The sequence below is a fragment of the Rhea pennata genome, unplaced genomic scaffold, assembly GCF_028389875.1.
Source record: "Rhea pennata isolate bPtePen1 unplaced genomic scaffold, bPtePen1.pri scaffold_26, whole genome shotgun sequence".
NCBI classification, from domain to species: domain Eukaryota; kingdom Metazoa; phylum Chordata; class Aves; order Rheiformes; family Rheidae; genus Rhea; species Rhea pennata.
The window spans coordinates 3,669,441-3,683,150 of record NW_026907677.1 but is presented as its reverse complement, the minus strand read 5'-3'; the positions used below and the strand labels follow the sequence as shown (position 1 = coordinate 3,683,150).

Below are 13,710 nucleotides of genomic sequence, written 5' to 3'. Positions count from 1 at the left end.
GGAGCGTGCATGTGCTACCCTCCAGCAGATGTGCTGTCCCAGAGCCACCTGGCCAGGGCTGGACCTCTGGAGAATTGGGGAGGGAATTTTGCCTTTTCCCTCTGGGTTTCCCACGTCAGTTCCTGGGAGTGGAAAAGAGCATTCCCTGCGAGCAGGGGAGGTGCAGGGAGGTTGCCGCTCATGAAGGAGCAGGGAGGTGTATGGAGGTTGCATCACATGAAGGGGCTGGTGAAGACGGGGCCATGAGATGCTTTGGGAACACTCTTGGGTTCCATTTGTGTCTGCTGAGGATTGCCTTTCTGCTCTTCTTTGAGGAGGACAGCGGGCAGAATGGCTGGCATTCACTAAACCCTGATTTACTCTCTTTTAGCCCTAGCAAAGGGTGTGCCTTCTACTTTGTGCTGAAACACTTCTGATTCCTCTCCCCATTCCCTCCCGGTGAGCCTCCTCACCCCCCCCACCCCCAGCAAGACCTACCTCTGCACACACCCACAGGGGTGAAGGGGAAGGTCAGTGGCACCAGCCCAGCAGCCGTGACCCCCCTGCTCACAGCAGCCCTGCCTCAGGACACAGGTCCTTCCCTGGGCCCTGGGCCTTCCCCAGCCTCCGTCAGACCCCTGAGGTTCCCACCGCTTTGTCTGGGATCCTTCCTGGGGACTGTGAGCAAAAGCCAGGGTGCCGAGCAGCACAGTCCCCCAGGCACCCCACCACGGGGGCACCGTCCCTGGGTCGGCTCCAGCCAACAACCTTTCTGTTTACAGCCGAACGTGCTGCCGGTTGGCCCACAGAAACCCCCCACCTGGGGCTGTGCCGGGGGCTCCACTGTCAGCACTGTCCTGGTGCTGCAAGAATGGGAATGTCCCTGAGCGCAACCCCGTACCCAGCCCCAGGCAGGGGGACGCTGCCCTTTGCCCATGGCCGGGTGCTGGTGGGCAGCGTGGTGCAGGGGGAGGCCTGGAGCCTGGCTGAGGGGCTCTGGGCAGCTCCCTGCCCAGCACCAGCTCTGCCTGCTCCCCTCCTCCCTCCACCCCACACCCTGGGGGCAATCAGAGCTGTGGGCACATCCCCCTGGGGAGGGCATTTCCCTCACACCCCTCCCTCCTGCTGCTGCCCTCGCGGACACAGGTGACGCACACAGGAGTGCTGCCTGCGCTGGCAGAGGTGACTCAGGGAAGGGACTTGCCCCTTTCCATCGAGCCTCCCCTGGCAGGGCCAGAGCCTGGCAGCAGCGCCTGCAGCGACACTCTCCCCCTGACCCAATTAGCTGCAGAGATGCTGCAGGGGCAGCGCTCTGTGGGGTGGTCCTGTGCAGGAGCAGTCCCAGGGCAGAGGCAAGGCCAGATTCCCCCACGGCCAGGCAGGAGGGTCTGAATGGAGTTTTCTGGGGAGGGTCTGAGGGCAGCAGGGCACAAGGGGGCTGTGCTTGTCAGGGACATGGCATGGGAGGAGAGGGCACCCCAGAGCACACCCCCCATCTACGTATGCCATGTGTAAGGGGATGTAGCTCAGTGGAAGAGCGCCTGCTTCGCATGCAGGAGGTCCTGGGTTCAATCCCCAGCATCTCCAGGAAGGACTTTTCTCCTCCATCTCCACCCCTTAGCTATGGTGCTAAGGGCTGCCTTGGCCAGGGCCCCTCTGCGGTTCTGTGGAGACTGATGCCATGCAGGGACGGGGCCTGGGTCTCTGAGCCATGTGTCGTTACAGCCTCTGGGCTTCCCCTGCTGCCACACAAGTCAGCTGGAAGAGACTTTTCCCAAGGGCTTGTTTTAGTTCGACCTGATGCCCATATGCAGATCTGCAAGGAGTGGTAAATACTGGAAAGCTAGGTAGAGAAGTGCTCCATTCTCAGCAGGTGGCTGGGTGCCTCCGCAGCCTTTCCTCCAACCATCTCGTGCCTGTTTTGCCCCTTTCTCCCTTTGCTGTTGGCCCTTTAGCAACCACAGGCTCTGCAGGTGGGCTTCTCCCTTGTGTTCTTGAGAGCAAGCTTTTGGCCAGGCAGGGAAGCAGCCATGGGATCAGGTAGGGACAGTTAGGATTTACAGTTGCATATCCATAATTAGTGATTGCAGTTAGTAAAGGCAGCAGCAACATGGTATTTCTCTGGCTTTTATAACCATGGAGATGCCTGTCAGTTAGTTTCGTGCAAGGAACAGCAGAGTTTTGGTTAGGAAATGTGGGAGGGATCCTAAGCCATTGGGACAGATGCCACTTCCTCACTGGAGGAGCTGGCGGGGTGGATCTCAAATGTGGGCCGGAGAGCCCAGGAGGGGCAACTCTCCTGCCTTTGCCATGGCCAGACTGCTGGTGCTGGCTGGGGCTTCTCTGGGCCGGAGCAAGGAGGAGTGCAAGAGTAAGTTGTGCAAGCTGTCCCACTGTTGCCAAAGGGCTGGTAGAGGTCTGTTGCTTTGCCAAAAATTGATGGTCTCACGTGAAAACCCACCATTCTTGTCAGCTAGCTACTGCTGCTGTGAGATGGTATTTAGAGGGAAAGTGGCACACAGAAGCACCTCTCTAGTCAGCCTTCTTCCTTAAGGCATTTGAGACTGCTCCACAGAAGAACACTCTGTGGATGAGATGAGGAGCAAGGTCACAATATCTTGGCAAAAGTCGTTGTCCTGCTGTAGCTCAGACATGGGCAGTGAGCCAGCCCTTCATTGGGCTGTGAAAGCCCCATGCTTCATTCTCGAAAAGCAGTAGGTTTGAAAGCTGACCTAGGGTACATTGAAAGCTCCACAACACAACCACATGCTTTCATGTGCCTTAAAGAAATCTTCTGGTGAAGCGCCTGGACAACATAGCCTTTGGGAATGATGGGGGTCTACGCAAAGGCAAGAGCCTCTGCAGTGCTCACCTTTCATGTTACAACTAACCCCAGGCTCAACCCCCGTTGGGCATTTTGGAATGGTCCGTCTAAGTCAGGAAGAAAAGCATGCACCTTCCTTTTTGCAGAGACAGCGTCGGTGGTGGGAGTTGAAAGAAAACTTGCCCAAGTAAAGAAGTAGCACCGAGTCAACTGGTGAACTGGTGTCACACTGGCTTTGTGCTCTCTTAGGGTGAGCCTAGAGCACTTTGTCCCCAGGTGCTCACTTTGGGTTGACAGTGTCCACTCTATGGGGCCTGGGGGCACCCAGGAAAGCAGTCAAGGGCTCTGTTGAGCAGCAGAGCCCCAAGTGCATGCTCATGGGGCAGACGGAGGGGTTTAGGGGACCTGAGCCCCGACAAGTGAACTGGTGCATGAGAAGGGTCTGTGGGGAGCAGGGGGCAGGCGGAGGCTGCCCAGGGATGGCAGAGCCCTTGGTGACTGTGCTCCTGTGACATCTCCCCGTGTCACAGTCAGGCGCTGGCACGGCCTCAGTCCCGCAGTGTGCAGGAGGACAGGACAGGGCAGCAGTGCGCAGGACTCGTGGAGGAGGACCCTGAGCGCAGCCCACGCCTTTCCCTGCAGCCCTCGGGCTGCCCCACGGGACCGAGGCGTTTTCCTGAGGCCTCCCCAGTTCCCACCCTGTGTAAGACATGAGGGGTGCCATTTGCCTGGGGTCCAGGGTGGCCGAGCGGGTGGGGGGAGGTGGTGATGCGGGGCTGGGACAATGGTGTCCACAGCCACCACTAGCCCTGCAGGGTCAAGGTGTCCCAGGAAGGGCTGGGACCCGCCACCAGGAGCACCGGGGAGACACCAGCATCACCTGCTCTGGCTCTGGGAGGGGCTGCCTGGGAGCAGCCTGGCCCCATGGTTGGGCCTGGCTTGGGCTCCATGGCCCAGCGCAGCCAGGGGAAGGCAAGGACACTCCGGGATTGCTGGCATCACCCCCACTGGCTTTGCTTGTAAGAGGCACTCCTGGAAGCGGTGCCTTGGCAAAATGTGTTGGCATCTGCCCAGCGAAGCCCTTCGTCTGGGAAAGGCACAGCCACGTGCCTGATTTCTGATGTTGGTCCCTTGCCCACTGCAGCCAGGTGATGCCGGTGTTTCTGGAGGGCCCCCAAGAGGCCTTTTCCAGGGCATTTGCTGCTTGCTGAAAAACTGTTGCCCCGTGTGCCTGCACAGCCTCCTTTAGGACCACTGTCTGTCCACTGTGGCGACACAGAGATGCGGCCAGGCCTGAGCGCAGGCTCCCCCTTCCCCAACGCTCAGCACCTCCTCTCCTTCCCACAGGATGGCTGAGAGACCCCCCAGCAACCCCAGGGTGGCCTGGGAGAAGGACAGGGAAGATGGAGCTCCCCAGGAGATCGGCTCCCAGACACAGCTCCCCGGCGTGTGCGTGCCTCAGCCTCTGCAGATGGGTGAGTGAGTGGCACCATGGAGCCGGGCAGGGATGGGGGCTGCAAGACCACCCCACTCTGCCGCACGCTCTCCCCTCCACGGCAGGCTGGGGGGGGTGTCCCCGGGGCCCTGGGGGCACCGCGGTGCTGGCATGCCTGGGCCTGCTGTGTGCTCGGGGGCCGGCCTGGCACAGCATCCTTCCAGGAAGGAGAGGAGCAGAGGGGACCCGGCTCCCGCTCTGCGGCACAGGCTGGGAGGGGCAGCGATGCTGCGGGGCAGGGACCTTGCCTGCCCGTCTCGCAGCGAGTTCCTGATCCCGGCACCCCTGGGCTGTTTCCCCAGGTCACTGTGCTCCAGAATCACGCACGAGCTGTCGGGCACCTCTCAGCCCCGACAAGCGCAGGGGAGCTGGAGTCCGTGCAGCAGGCAGCGTGGCTGCACAGAGGGCACAGCTCTGCCACCCACCTCTGCTGCCTCCTGCCAGCCCCCACAGCTCTGCCTGCTCTTTCTTTCTCAGGGCAAGGGGCTTCTGCCACCAGCTGCTCTGACGTGCGGAGAGAGGAGCAGGAAGCCCTGGCGTGCATCCAGGCCTTTCTCACAGGCAGAGGAAGGGTAACTACAGACATTGCCACTCGGGCTGCACTCTGCTACCACTGGCCGAGCCTCCCGCCGTCTCATGCTCTCTGTTTTGTCTCTCTCCTCCCCGCTGTCAGGAAGAAGCTCAGCAGCTGAAGTTTGTGGCCTCTGTCTGCACCCTCAGCCGCTTGGCCAGGCCACAGAGCTGTGGCCGGGGCAGCCCTGATGACAGAACTGCCGAGGCTTGCAGCGTCACTGTGGCCACGTGGAGGGCAATGGTCTCCAAGCCCAGCACGTCGAAGAAGGTGCTGTGGGAGCTCCTCAAGATGCTGGTGGAGCGGCCACTGCGCAAACCGTTCACCAACGTCAGGGACAGAACCCGCATCCTTCCCCTGGCCGTGAGTTACTGGATGAGACCTCCCTCACCCCCAGGGCTCTGCTCACCTGTCTGGGGCAAGCGGCAGAGCCCTCTGTGCCCTCTCCATCTGCCCATGATCCATGAGCGCCTCGTAGTACGTGCACACAGCACCCTGGGGCCACTGCCAGCAGGACAGGCTCTGGCAGCACAACAGGGACGTCTCTGCAGTGAGAACCATTTCTGCGTGTTTTCTGTAGGCAACCAGGGCACTCTATGAGCTCCTCCAGCAGTGCAGCTGCTCGCAGGTGGTGAAGACATTTTTCTCCCACCTCTGCCTGGCGCTGCTCTTCCAAATTGGCTTCACAGCAGAGCTCACGCCGCAGGACATTGCGATCTTCCGGAGGGAATGCCACCGATGGGACCCATCCGCTCCCACCAGCCCTGTCAGGTGCTCCATCCCCGTCCCCTCGTCCCTCCCTTGGACCTGGAGCCAGGGCCAGGCTGCCGGTATGAGCCAGCCTTTGCTCTGCACACAGCTCAGCAGTGCAGACCATGGCAGCTTTGTTCTGCTGCGCTGGCTACGAACACCAAGCCCTGGTCCTCAGGACGAAGGGAGGCTGGGACATGCTTCTCAGCCCTGACACTCTCCACTTGGGAGTCATTTTACTGGCCAGGTGAGAGTCCTCTTTGCCCAGCTCTACACAACACAGTCCCCTTCCTCTGAGGTGCCAGGGAGTCCCCAGGCGTGCCAGGACCGCCTGCTGGGGCAGCAGCTGGTGTTAGCAAGGGTGAGAGAGGGTGCCTGGTGGGACCAGTCACCTCCCGGGGACCTGGAGTCCCCTCCCTTAGCGACTGGGCTCAGGCCACGCAGAGTGCCATGGCTCTGTCTGTATGCAGCTCTACTGGAGAGGGTTAACCAGGAAAGGGGCAAGATGCACAGGGCCATGTGCACGGGAGGAGCCCATGGGGACAAGCCTCCCGCATGGGCAGGAAATGGGATGTGTGGACAGGCCCTGACTTGGTGGTGGGAAGGGTGTCTTTGTGCTCTGCCACCAAAGGGAGCCTGAGGATGCCACACTGGCTCTGCAGAGGTGGTGTGCGGTGGGGAGAGACGGCCACTGGGTGAGCAGCTGCCACTGGCTGCGCCAGTGGAATGCCACTGTGGCCTTGCCCTGCACGTCCTGGCCTGTGGGGCAGCAGCTAGACTTTAGCGGTGCAATCGCAGAAGAGGTCTGCGGGATCGGCTGCATACTGACAGAGCCTCCTTCCCCCTGCTAGAGAGATCAGGAAGATTCCAACGCTTGACCAGTGCTGGATCTTCAACCAGCTGGCAGTGCTGCTCCACAGGGAGGACCAGTTTCAGGAGATCCCGGCCATGGCCTTCTTCACTGAGGTAGACCTGACGATACGCAGTGCCTGTCCTGCGCTGGTGTTAGCCCCCCTGGCTGTGGTCCGTGGCTGCTGGGGGGTAACCCCTGTAACTCTCTGCGTTTTGTGCCTCCCTGGTGCCAGCTCTCGCTGTTCAATTGCTCCTCAAAGGCAGGAGCACAAGAGGCTGCAGAGGGTTCAGAGGGCGGAAGAGCAGGCGGGCAATCTGCATGGTGTACCCTGGGGCCCAGGGCTTGGGTTGAGGGGCCACGCAGGCTGCCTGTGGTCACAGCTACCCGCAGGACAGGCTTTGGAGGGCCATGGAGCACCCTGCTCAGGGCTGTCAGTGGGACCGAGCGTGGCCTCGTGCTGCAAGGGAGCGCTGTAGGCTCTGTCCCTCTCTCATGACGTGTGTTCCAGCTGCTGGTCTGCACTGACTTCGCCAAGGAGGGGGACCGTGTCCTCAACCTCTTGCAGAGGTATCTGCCACATCGCTCCCCAGTGATGCGTTGGCTGGTGCTCAGAGGCCTCATCACAGCGTCTGAGAGACCCACGATGGTGAGTAGGGGACATACACACACACTTGTGTGACAGCGTGGGGGTGGGCAGAAGGCAAGGAGTAAGGCAGTGTCTTGGACTTTGTGGGCAATGAAAGGTGTGCTAGCAGGTCCCAGCTCCTCCAGCTGCCTTCTTCCTCAGTCCGGCATGTTTCAGGCCAGGCCATTGGCTGTGCAACACCAGGAGAAAGGCACCAGTGCCTGCCTGAAAGGGCTCCTGGTACAGGCACATCCCGGCTGTGTCAGAGAGAGTTTTTGCCAGGGCAGGCCATCGTTGCCCCACAAAAAGGGTGTTCTGTGCTTCTTGCAGGCAAGAAAAATGCACTCGCTGCTGCCAGGCTTCATGAAGTGCCTGCAGGATGCCGACAGGGACAGCAGGGTGAAAGTGCTGATGGTGCTGAGGAACATCTTCCGCTACATGGAGAGGCAGAGAGCCCACCCCAGTACCCTGCAGCTGATGGAGATGCTCCTGCCCCTCTTTGATGATGTAAGGCCGGCAGGAGAGCCCAGGGCTCTGCCGCACATTTGTACATGGCCGCAGGTGTGATGTGTCCCTCTCCGCTGTGCCCACTGGTGGGGGAATGTGTACCTCCCGCCACGAGTCCTGGGAACTGTCAGCAAGTGCTGTGCTCAGGCCACTGTCCGCTGCACTCCCAGCCGCTCCGTACCGTGCTGAGCCCTTGCTGCTCTTGCTGCGGCTTAGGGCGGAGGTAAACCAAGAGCCAGGAGCAGAGCTGAGCCCAGGCACAGGCTGCCCCTGTCCATGCAGTTCTGCTGGGAGGACCTGAGCAACCCCAGGGCGGGAGAAAGAACGTCCCATGTGGAGGGAGAGGCACCGAGGGCCTGGGAGAGCGTGTGCTGCCTCTGCAGGACAGCCCTCTGCCCCAGCTTCCTCAGCAGCAGCCTGCTCAGCAGAGCCCCAGCTCTGCCCTTCTGCTGGGCTCGGGGACAGCTCCGCACAGAGAGGAGGAGGCGCCTTGCTGGGGCACCCCTGCTCATGGCCGGCTGCCACGACCATTGCCGAGGTCTCCTCTGCCCTCTTCTCTCTGTCCAGGAGGCCAGCCGGGTGCGAGAGCTCTCCATGCTCCTCTTCAAAGACATCATGGAGACTCTGGTGTGGAGTGACAAATGGAGGATGAAGAAGGATGTGCAGAGGAGCCTGCTGCCTCTCTTCTTTCATTTGAGTGATGAGGCACGGCGAGTGGCCCAGGTGGGACTTCTGACAGCAGCAGTGATTCAGGGGGTGGATGCTGACGCCCCACGGGTGGGCCTCCACACCTCTGAATGTGTGTCGCTGGCCTCCTGCATCCCAGAGGACAGTGCAGAGCTGCCCTCCCTCTCTGCCTCAGACCCACCACAGCCTTCAGCTGGGGGTTGTTCCTTTCCCTGGCTACACCTTCCCCAAAGGGGCTGGGCTGTGGTGGCATCTCCCCGTCTCTGCTATTTGGCAGGCCTCTCAGGAGACCCTCCTTGAAGCAGCCCAACTCCTGCACTGGGAGCGGCTCAGGTATCTGACAAAAACAGGGCAGACGTGGAAGATCAGCGAGTGCATGGTAAGCAAAGCCCCAAAGTCCCCAAGGGCCCGGGCCAGCTGAGGCCTTGTCCTCACGCACAGGGTATGGGGCACCGTGGCACACAGCTCTGCCCCTCGCCCACTGCTGCAGCCCAGAGCTGCAGCCTGGAGCTGCTCCTTGAGCGCACAGCCCTGACGCGCTCTTCTCCAGGCCCCTCTGCCCTCACTGACTCTTGCAGGCTGATGGGCAACCTGCTCACGCTGGGGCTGGCAGCAGCACAGGGGGCTCTCAGCGCCTCCCGACCACGCTCCGGTCCTGTGCTGCCTTCGCACCTCATCAGCACGGGGCTCCTGGCTGGGAGCTGTGACTGTCCTGGCACGGGAGGGATGGGGAGGGTATCCCTGGGAGGAGGGCTGGGCCGAACCTACTGGGGAGGGTCTGTGTCATCCCTGTACCCTTGTGCTCTCTCCAGCTGGCACGGTACAGGAGCAGAGCAGAGGAGTACGTGAGCCAGAGCCTGCCATACCTGCAGGACCCTCAGGCATCCTTGCGAGAGGTGGCCGTGAGGTTCATCGGTGAGCCACAACCCTTGGGGCCGCCCTCTGAACCCTTGGGTGCCTGCAGCCCCGACTGCTGGGTGCTGGCCTGAGCACCCAGGGGCTCCGTGTCTCCCTCTCCCATCCTTGCCCACGTGGACAGGCTGATGGGAGCTCTCTCTGGTGCCACACACCCTCCTCGGTGGTTGCACTGTGCTGCACAGGGTCAGACCTGCCCAAAGGGAGGAGGGCATGTGGCCAGGCCGGCGGGGTGGAGGGGAGCTGTGCTGCTGGGAGCATGCTGGGGAGCACGAGGAGTGATGGGCTTTGTGTACCTAGGGCTCGCCGCGCAGCATGTGAGGCCCCAGAGCGAGGATAAGCTGCTGGCTATCTGCAAGGGTGAGTGTGGGCAGCGTGGTGTTCTGTGGGCTGCTGGGGGTGGGGGAAGGTGCCCGAGAAGTGTGCTCCACTCCCTTGTGCAGCACCAGGCAAAGAGGGCCCTATGTCCCTCTGCGGAGGGGAAGGGTATGTGCGGGGGAGGTGGCAGAGGTGAGGGGAGAAGAGGCGAGGAATCATTCAAGGCAACTCTTAGCTGCCCCGTTGGTCCCCCAGCTGCCTCGTGGTCATGGGAAGGCTGGTGGGCTGGTGCTGCCTGGGGAGAACGCCTGGGGTTTCTGCAGACACAGGGGCTAGATCTCTGCTCTTTCCTTTGCCAGCCCTTCAGCCTTTGCAGAATGACAGCCATCGCTCCGTCAGTGCCCTGGCGACACAGACCAGCCTGCTGCTGAGGCCTCTACTGGAAAGGTCCCCATCAGGATTTCACCTACAAGGCCTGAGCTACCGGCTGCGCAGCAGCTGGGGCAGGTGGAACCTGCTTCTGGGATGTTGCTCTGAGCAGAGCTAGAGCAGCAGATTTCATCCCAGGCTGCTCTGCTCCCTGAGGACCCACAGCTTTGTGTGCCGGGCAGCCGGGCTCGTCCCGGGCACCTCCCCTTGCCTGCAGGGCAGCTACCGTGCTCAGGCCCATCCCCTGCCCAGTGCTGCTCCGTCAGTTCACCCCTCTGTTGCGTTGTCACCAAAGAAGCAGCCCTGTTTCTTCACCGTGTGTGTCTTTTCTTTGGGGAGACAGAAGCAAGGGAGAAAACTCAGCCCCTACAAGAGCTGGGCTCTCGTCATGCGAGTGCTACAATGTCCACTCTTCCCAGCAGCCCATGGCAGTGCTCTGCTGGGCCACCAAACACAGAGGAAGCTCTCCTTAAACATCCCAAACTCTCCACAGGGCTCAGGTATCATGTGGATGGGGGTGGCAGGGGATGGTGTGAAGCTCTGGACCATTTCAATAATAATCGGCTTCAAATTCAGCCCTGCAGTTTCCCACCTTTTGTCTCAAGAGCTCTGCCCTGCCACTGAGGGACCCGAGGGCAGAACATGGTGGGTAGTCCTCCGAGGTGGAGTGGGAGGCTTCAGTTACTCTTCCGGAGTGCCCCATTCTATTAGAAGATGCAGGAGGCTCTTCCTCCATCTGGCCTCAGTCTCCACACCCCAGAAGAGACAGTGACCACGAGGTCTTGCCCCTTCCAAAAAGAGGCAGAGGGACCGGGATGCGGGGCAGGGGGATGCTGGCCTTGTGGGAGGATGGGATTCTGCGTTGGTGGTAAATCCCTTATTCTGCCACTGCCTGTGTGAAGGAGGGCACAGGGTTAGCCTCTTGAGTGCTCTGGATGGAGGGGATGTGACCGAGCCCAGGTATTCCATGGCCACCAACACTCTGGCCCCAGCTATGCAACCTGCTCCCGGGCCCCAGCCTGGGCTCAGCAGCAGAGTCCTAGGACAGACGCAAGCCGGCCCTCTCCGAGTTGCTGCAAGTATTGCCTCTTCCCAGCAGGTCCCTCTGGCAGCTCTCAAGCAAAAGCCTCTGCAGAGCCCCAGGCTCCAGCGGGCAGCAGGCCCCTGGGTGGCTCCTCAAGCACAGAGGCAGCCCCACTGTCAATGACAAAAGCCCAAGGCAATCCAAGGTGCGGTGCCGGTCAGGCCTTGGCTACTCTGCCTCCCACATCGGCTGTGGGGGCAGCCAGCGGCTCTGCACGTCACAGTCCCTTGGGCTTTCCCTGCATCGGCACTGGTCGCCTACAACCAATGGTTGCAGGCCCTCAGGGGTGCACCCTTTGGGCATGGAGCACCTCTTCCCAAGAGCATACTTCCACCTGCATATCTCCTCAGCAGTCTCTCCTTCCATGTCTCCTCAGCAGCTTCTCCTCACACCTCTGGCTCCTAATACCTGCCCGTCTCTCTTAAAGATGCCTCAGCTAGGGCACCATGGGCTCCTCGGACTAGCTGAGGACTTTGTCTGGGAAGGGTTGCTCACGTGTCTTTCAAAGCTGGCTGGGAACAGTTGTCCCTGGCCCAAGGCAGCTCGTGGCCTCCTCCCACACAGACCACACTTGTCCTACGAAAACTCTACTTGTAGGAATCTAGCTCAGAGAGAGACTTTGTTCTCTCACACACGCACGGGCAGCTGTAGGGGAAGCACGTCCGCCCGATGCACGCGTCAGGCAGAGGCGTCCCCGATTAACATGAGTAAATGCCTGCTACACATTTCTTTGCTTGCTAGCATTACTATCTAATGCTCTCTTGATTGCCTATACGTCCAAGCTAAAGAGCAAAGAAAATGGCCATTTCCACTGGAAAACTTTGCAACTTCTGACCAGATCTACCCCATTTGAACTGCTGGAGAGCCAGGCAGGACTTGAGGAGTACCTACAAAGTTCCAGGACTCCTTTTTTCTTCTGCCTTAAGACAGTGATTAGGAGGAATGGAGCTAGTCTTCCTGCTCTTGATTGGCTTTGACCTCGACTCATGGCCGCCCCTGGCTACCTACAGCCTGCAATCTTCGACCTAGTACCGATTCCAGTCTCTGTCACCAGCACGTTGAGTTTACAAAGCAGCATGGTCATGCTTTCTCCGAGGTCTGCCTCACATTTGGGAAGCACCTCTTCTGCAAAGGCACAAAGCCACCGCAATGGTGGCCTGCACATTTCCCTGTGGAACTTCTCTTTGCTATGACGCCAACACGCTGTTCCCCATGATGTGGGGAGCAGCAGGGCTGTGTGACGGTGGTGGCATGGTGCCTACAAGGCCATTGTGATGGGACATTCTGCATGGGGACTGTGTCCCTGCCGTGACCAGAGCCCCTGGGGTCCTCACTCTGAGGAGAGCCGCCCCATGAGGAGGCAGCAGCTGCCCTTGGGGCCAGAGTAGCAGGTCCCCAGGAGAGGATCCTTAAAATGTTTTTTGTATTTATTTTTATTGCAACATGCTTCCCTGAAGCCAATAGGCCAGCAGCAGTTCTGTGGTAGGGGTATGTGCCCTTGGGAGGTCACCACTACCTGAGCAGCTGACAGGTCCAGAGAGGACACATGGCCTGGATGCTGGAGGTGAGGGGAACTCCTGGGTTTGTTGCGTGTGCCCAGAGGAGGGATTGACCCCTGAAGAGCTCGACAGCAACACAGAAAGGCAACTAATTAATCAAGCAGAAGCAGATGTTCCCCATCATCTGACACCAGCTCTAGTCCACCCCATCGCCCTGAGTTAGTCCTGCCACGTTTAAATTGTGGATGATGTTCTCTCGTGAACATGCACATGGAATTTGTCCTTCTACTTGCTGCTAAGTGGAAGCTTGCAGCCGGCTCGCAGTCAGCTAGGGAGTCCAGATCCACTGAGGCTGCTAAATTAATCTAGTGCTGGTGTAGGCAGTGGTGTTAGTAATCTCTTCTTCCCAGGGGTTGTGTGTGCTTTAGCACTTCTCTCTGTCCAAACAGGAGGGAGCTTGTGGATGTTCCTGCACGGTCTGAATGCTGTGCCTATCTTTCAGGTGTCCACCTGCTTTTATGACACCTTTGGAACTGTAGCACCTTAGAGGTTGGTTATTTTCTGCCGAGTATGCAGCCATTGGAGAATGGTTGCAAAGGCTGTTGGAGGAGATAGGAGGAGTGTCCCCCCCTCAAACAGCTATGAGCCACATTCTCAAAGAGATTGCATTTTCCAGGAAGTTGAGGCACAAGCGAATGGCAAGAGGTGGCATGATCAGCCCCCATGAGAGGACTCCTCTGCTTCCTGGAGGTGGGAAGTGGCCAGGCCCTAGGCAGTAGATGTTGGGAGGCAGCGCCAGTGCCTGCTGTAGAGCCTTAGAGGACTAGAACGGAAGGGAAGGGCTGGAGGGGTGGGCTTTCTGTGTTGTTGGGCACCTAGGGGTGCCCTGTCTACTACCATGTGTAGGAATGTGCCCTGTGTGTTGCTGACGCGGAGGTGCATGTTTGGTGCATGTTTGCTGCCATCTCTCTGTGAGGCGAGTGGCAGTGGGTGCGGGGTGTCACAGTGCAGGGGTGCCCTGTGGTGGGCCTGGCTGCTGTTCCAAGTGTTTTGGTGCTCAGCATGGGAGGAGGTAGCTGGAGAGGGCAGTGCTGTGTGTGGGGAGTGCTTGCAGACTGGGGACCTGGGGAGCACTGCAAGGTGAGGGGGAATTTGCTGGCTGGGCCTAGGTTGC

At 60.0% G+C, this 13,710-nt stretch overlaps 1 non-coding gene across 1 annotated transcript; it reads left to right on the top strand.

Moving 5' to 3' along the window:
- Positions 1-1,494: 1,494 nt before the first annotated feature.
- On the top strand, positions 1,495-1,566 carry TRNAA-CGC (transfer RNA alanine (anticodon CGC)). The gene has a single exon. It is a non-coding gene; the product is annotated as a tRNA-Ala (tRNA).
- The last annotated feature ends 12,144 nt before the right edge of the window (positions 1,567-13,710 follow it).